This window comes from Melanerpes formicivorus, unplaced genomic scaffold (assembly GCF_026170545.1).
Source record: "Melanerpes formicivorus ecotype bairdi unplaced genomic scaffold, bMelFor1.0.p_v2 SCAF_18, whole genome shotgun sequence".
Classification (NCBI taxonomy): domain Eukaryota; kingdom Metazoa; phylum Chordata; class Aves; order Piciformes; family Picidae; genus Melanerpes; species Melanerpes formicivorus.
In genome coordinates this window covers 3,609,336-3,615,643 of record NW_027142370.1, presented here as the reverse complement: position 1 = coordinate 3,615,643, position 6,308 = coordinate 3,609,336, and the positions used below count along the sequence as shown (strand labels likewise).

The 6,308-nt window shown below is 51.6% G+C and overlaps 1 long non-coding RNA gene across 1 annotated transcript; it reads right to left on the bottom strand.

Annotated features, from left to right (window-relative positions):
* Positions 1 to 3,842: 3,842 nt before the first annotated feature.
* Positions 3,843 to 6,302, bottom strand: LOC137446741 (uncharacterized). The gene is made up of 3 exons (XR_010988705.1): positions 5,922 to 6,302; positions 5,271 to 5,359; positions 3,843 to 4,675 (listed from the first exon to the last, which is right to left on the bottom strand). It is a non-coding gene; the product is annotated as an uncharacterized lncRNA (long non-coding RNA).
* Between the last annotated feature and the right edge of the window lie 6 nt (positions 6,303 to 6,308).

Here is a 6,308-nt window from a genome sequence, read left to right as displayed (position 1 = left end):
ATCCTTCCTAGAACAGGGGCTCCAGAACTGGACACAGTGCTCCAGGTGGGGTCTCACCAGAGCAGAGCAGAGGGGGAGAATCCCCTCCCTGGCCCTGCTGGCTATGCTTCTCTTGATGCAGCCCAGGATGTGATTTGCTCTCTGGGCTGATCAGGCTCCTTTTAAAGAGGATCAGAACTGAGCAACACAGATGTTGACTTGCCTCTGCCCCTTGATCCCTGGTACTCTGTTATTTTGCTCCCCACTCACACCTTCCATTTCTAACCACCTCTGTGGATACACAATTCACTTGACCCTCTGCATCACGAGATAAATCATTGCTGTGGCTAGTGGAAGGCAGGAGGACAGTTCCTTCTCCCTTCTTTATCTGCCTCAAGGTCCATTCAGTCTTGGAGGAAATGACTTCAAGTTGCACAAGGGGAGGTTTATTTGGAACACAAGGGACAATTTCTTCCCCCAAAGGGTTTGTCAAGGCCTGGCCCAGGCTGCCCAGGGCAGTGGTGGATTGCCCAGGGCAGTGGTGGAGTCCCCAGACCTGGAGGAGTTTGTAAGCCATGGTTTAGTGGTGACCTGGCATGGCTGGGTTAAGAGTTGGACTTGATGACCTTAAAGGTCTCTCCCAATAACAACTCTGGGATTCTCTGGGGCAAGCCAGAGGAAGCCAGCTCTATCATTTAGGGATTTGGGGGCCCACGCTCATCAGCAGCTGAGTCCAGTTCCTCACCTTGGCCATGTGCAGCAAAGAGAAGCTTTGCACATCACTGTGCTGGTCATGGCAACTGGCTTTGAGTTGAATGCCACAAGGAAGAGCAGTGAGGACAATGGATACAGAAAGATGGGATGGAGCTGTTAGCTTAGCTGCTGCTCCTCCTGGGGCAGGCTTGAAGGGAGGGAAGTCAGGTGTAATTGTGCTGGAGTTCAAGAGAGGTTGGCCCCTGGCTTCAGTCAGCACCTGCTTTTCACAGGGCTGACAGCCCCTCTGTTCCCAGCACCGAGGGAGCTCAATGGGAGCCTGTAGAGCCAGGCAGCCTGGCGCAGACCCAGGCTCCTGTGACACCACAAACACTCTGCCTCTCTGCTGCTTGACAGACATCCAAAAGAGAGGGAGGGGAAGAGAGATGCAAACAGCCTGGGAGTGACATGACATGTGGGAGCTTTCCCCAGGGATTGCAGGGCTGTTTCTATACCAAATGGCCTGGCCATCAAAAGCCACCTTGCTGAGTTTATTTGTATTCACAGCCATCCACACAAGGAAGAACATTGTGCATTGGCTACTGAGAGCAATCTCTGAACAAGAAGGTGCAACAGACCCTATCATGACAGTTCTGATTTACACCTGACCCTGGGCAGCTTGAATCCAGGGGGCTGAAGGTACCTGTGGAGCTGGAAGCAGCAGGAGAGTGAGCAGAGAAGGAGCAGTGTGTGGGTGGGTGGTGTTTGGGGCACTACTGATTTCTGGGGGGATGGAGGGAGCTAAACAATCTGAAGCTCACAATCACAGAATCATTGAATGGTTTGGGTTGGAAGGGACCTTTAAAGGCCACCTAGCCTAAGACTGCTGCAGTCAGCAGGGACATTTGCAGCTACATCAGGTTGCTCAGAGCTCTGTCCAACGTGAACAGGAATGTTTCCAGGGATGAGACACCTACCACCTCTCTGGGTAACCGGTTCCAGTGTCTCACCACCCTTAGAAAGAATTTCTTACTTCTCTCTAGTCTAAATCTCCCTCTTTTAGTTCAAACCCATCACTCATTGTCCTGTCACAACAGGCCCTGCTAAATGCCTGTTTCCATCTTTCTTACAGGCCCCATTTAAGTCTTGAAAGGCCACAATAAAGACTCCTCAGAATCCTCACCTCTCCAGGAGCCTTCTCTTCTCCAGGCTGAAGCACTGAATGCATGGTGGTGGGTTGCTGGCAGACTACAAAAGGTTTTGCAGGCTCCAGTCTAAGCATTGAATCACAGAATCAGTGTGATTGTGCAAACAATTCTGTGATTCTTGCTTTGTTTGGCAAATCAGTGGGGGGGAAAAAAACCCCAAATTCACAGAGCTCAAAGCACACTGTTTTAATGGAACCTCTGTGGCAGCTAAGGAAGCTTTGAATTGGGGCAGAGATTCTAACAATTCCTTGACAATCTGAATTCAATCAGATCCTATTTGAGCAAAAAGGGGTGTGTGGGGGGGAAATAAAGGAAGAAACTCTCAAAGATTTGGATGTTGAAGCTGTCCTTCCCCTCTGCTTCATTGCTCTGCCTGATGTTCGCTCATCAAGTCAAAGGAAAAGGCACATCTCAAAACTCTCAGGCATAAGGCTTCAGCACAGCGACAGGCAAAGCCCTTTCTGCCCATTCTCACCTTCAAGGGCACTTCTTCCAGCCCATTACCTTCATGGCCCATTACCTTCATGCTCTGCTCAGATCAGAATTTGCTGTTTTCATTAGAGAACTCTTCAAAGCTCAGGCTCTGGCTGCAGCTGGATGCAGGCAGCTCTTCCCTAAGCCCCCCACCTTTCTGTTGGAGAACAAACCCCAAAGCACCCAGATGCCTGTAGAGCTCCTAAACAGTCTAACTCCCCAGAAAGCCTTGGTGGGATTCCCAGGTTAGAGGAATCCATCAGCAGATGATGGAGCACTGGAACAGGCTGCTTGGGGAGGTTGTGGAATCTCCTCTGGAGACATTCCAAACCTTGCTGGACAGCATCCTGGGCAGACTGCTCTGGGTGACCCTGCTTTAGCAGGGGAGTTAGACTAGATGATCTCCAGAGGTCCCTTCTGACTGCCACTGACTCTGTGACCCCCAGAATAACCCAACCATTGGGTTTTAAGACACCTTGGCCCAGAGTGTCACCACACACAGCTCCTGTTTAAGCTATTTCCCTTTAAACAGTGTATTTCAGTAATCCTCACTGCAAAGGTGGAGACCCAGGTGTAGGAGGCTTAATGTTGTCACAGCAGGCAGGAGAGCAGGCCCTGAGCTGAGCATCAGGCTCCAGTGCAGCACACAGGGGGGGCAGAGCAGGCAGCTCTTCTGCTGCAAACTACTTTGTTCTGCTACTGGGGCATTAAAAACCAACATCTCTTTGGGGAGGAGAGGGGGCACGAGGGAGCCCATGCCTGCAGGAGCAGAGCTGGAGGTCATACACGAGCTTGGAGGGGTCCCAAGGAATTTCACCAGCCTATTAATGAAGCTTTTACATCAACCACAAGTTGCTTAATGTTTACTATGTGAAATAATATAAATTCCATGCAACCCTTTGTTCTTTTGAGTTCTGGGGTGGTGATGAGGGCAGGGGGGAAGTGTTACCTCTCAGCAGCGTTCTCTAAGCTCTGGTACTTCTGGCTTGCTGGCTTCTGGTGGGTTTTGTGCAGCTACCCAGCAGAGCACAACTCCTTGCAAAGCATGGGGAGACAGGTTATGCTTTGGGGCTGCCAGACTGCCATGCCAGGACCTTCACAGGCCTGCTGAGGGGAGAGTTGAGCCTCTTTGCCTGAGAAGTGATGTTATCAGCTCGTTTTTCTCAGAGAAGCCCCATTATGCCTGAATAGAGCTGGAGCAGGGAGGGCTATAGGCAAAGAGACAATAATGATGCCTTTTTGAAGCTACATAAAAGAGAGCCAGGACTTGGGCAAGAAACCTGAGGAGTTAAGAGGCTGCACTGAGGTCTCAAAGGAGATGGGGTTATTCTTCTTCCCCTTGCCAGGCCCTGGAGATATTTTGGAGTGGTCAGAGTCAGAGGGGAGTTAGTAACTGCTGGCCTGATAAAGGGATCATTGACTGGGGAAGGTGAGCATGGGGAGCAGGGTTTTCACTTTAGATTTGGGCCAGGGCCAATGGACTTAATCATCTTGGCTCCCAGGCTGGCTCCCAGTAACTCCAAATCCCACCCTTGTTCACTTGGCCACACTGGTGTTGGGAAAACATGAGTGAGGTCAGCAGAAACCCTTGTGAATGGAGGGTTTTCTCTGCTGCAGGCTGAAAAGAAGAGAGAAAGAGATTCAGAGCCACAGGTCTCAGCAGTGGTGGCTGAGCTGGAAGGAAAGCAAAGCTTTTCCTGCTGGCCCAGCACGGTGGGATTCAACCCATGAGGCTCTTCACGGTCTTCTCTAAGCAGAATGCCCTGCAACAACCTTCCCATGGGATAAATATACCAGGGGCTTGGGGATGTGGCAGGGTTAGCCAGCTTCAGCAGCACTGATGGCCTCTGTCTTCTCCTCCCCAGCATTCCACACAGTCCCTTGTGTGGTCCCTCGGACGGCGTTATACAACACTGGTTGATTTGCCCAGTGTTTCTGCAGCACTTGCACCATCCTCTCTGTTGCAGAGCTGTTACAGGGCCCAGAGCTGAGGCTCTGCAGGTTTGTGAGCTGTCCAGTGCTTCCAGCTGAGGGCTCTCTGTTCCAAAGCCATGCCATGGCCACAGCGAGCTCCTGCGTGCTTGCGAAGCCATGGCAAACAAGGCTCCTCGCACCCTTGGGCTCTTGGGTCTGACAAGAGGCTTTTTTTACTGCTTTTGTGGCAGAGCACATGACAATCCCTGTGTTGTGGGATCCAAGAGAGGATTTACAGCCATGGTCTAAATGGTTGCAGATTAGTACCCAGTGACTCCACCAAGAAATCCTTGCGAGGCAGAAACAGCTGCTGGAGGTGGTGGAGAAGGGAAGAAGTTCAGAGAGTCCTTCATGGAGAGAGGAAAGCAAAGAAAGACTCAGAGGCAAGGCAGGTGGCTGAGGAAAGGACAGCTACCCTGCCTCTTGGGTGGTGTTCACAAGTGGATGTCATCTCACCTGCTCCTTCTGTGTGCTTAGGCATGGGTTTGCAGTGAGTGGGGAACTGGAGTTGCAGGGGCTGAAGGCAGAAGAAATGGAAGGCTGGAACTAGATCAAAGTCCCTTGCAACTTGAATCTTTCTGTAACTCCACAGCAGTTCAGGAGCCACAGAGTAATGCCTGAACCATGAACATGTAGTGGGTTTGGTGGAGGTTGGGATACTTAGTATGCATCAGATTCAGAGGTGATGCTGAAATGCTAGCAGGTGGAACCCTGCAGCTCATCTGGGCTGCCCTGCTTTGGGGGGAGCTGTCCTCAGCCAGCCTTTCAAGCAGCTCAACAAGTGTCCACTCACCCAAAGCTGCACCAGAAAGACAACTCTCAGCCCATCCCAAGCAGCTGCACTATGAGGAGGGCTGCCTGACACAGAAGTGAGGGGAACCAGCGCCTTAGCCTTGCAGCAGGACCTCCTTAGCCAGGGATCCAGCCCACCACAGAACTGACCTTCCAGTGCCACACATCTGCCAGACCATGCTCCTCCTCTTCCCTTCCTTGGTGGTCACTTGGAGTGCCAGAGGGAAATATTTCTATCCCTGGAAGCAAGAAAAAGAAGATTGTTTCAAACCTGCTGTGTGGGTGGTGAAAACTCTCCTGCTATGATATTGAGGTCAGAGAAGGTACCAGGACCTGCTGCAGGGTCCAAATCAGTCCAATCTACCCTGCACTTGAATAGGTTGCTTGGGAGATGGTTTCAAAGCCACAGGCTTTAATCATCAGTATTTCTCTGTCTGATGGAGGACTTAGAGCTGGCTTTGAGGTGAGGCCCCAGCTGGATCTCCTGTACACCTCCTTCCTCAGTGAGCTCTTCCTTGGAAGGCTCTGATTTGTGGCAGAGCTGCTTGTGTGATACAGAGGTGACTCCAAGTCCTTGCCAGAGAGAGACCTCACCTGCCAGAACTCTCCTGACATCTAAAGCACCTCTAAGGGTGATGTGATGAAACACATGTTGGGAGTACTCAGTTATGGGGCTGGCTGGGGGGGGTGGGACAGGACACACAAGCCTCCCAGGTACCCCAGGAGGCTGCTGAGAGGGGGGACTGGGGGTTAATGTCATTTGGAAACCAGAGTTAAAAAAAGAGCAAAAAGCAGACTCACTGAAGAGATTATTTACAGACACACATGTCCTTGGTCAAAAACAAATAACAATCGGGCAGAGCAATGCAGGAAACATGTGATGAAGCATCGGAGAGGCAGAACAATGACCCGAGTCAAGCCTTTCCAGGAGATGTCGGCACGTCCTCGGAAACTGTCGGCAGAGCACGCAAGGCCGGCCCGAGCTCCGCTTCCATCCCCTTTGGAGCAGCCTCTCTGCGGCTGGATGCTTCCCAGGCTCCCATGACAAGATTCTACACCATGCTGCACTTCCCAGCTCACGCCATTGGAATGAGAGGATGAAGCAACGGCCATGAGCTTTGTCACCAACATTCCTTCACTCCGGCCCTCCCCAGCGCCTTTTGTACATGTGGCAAGGAAATGCTGCGC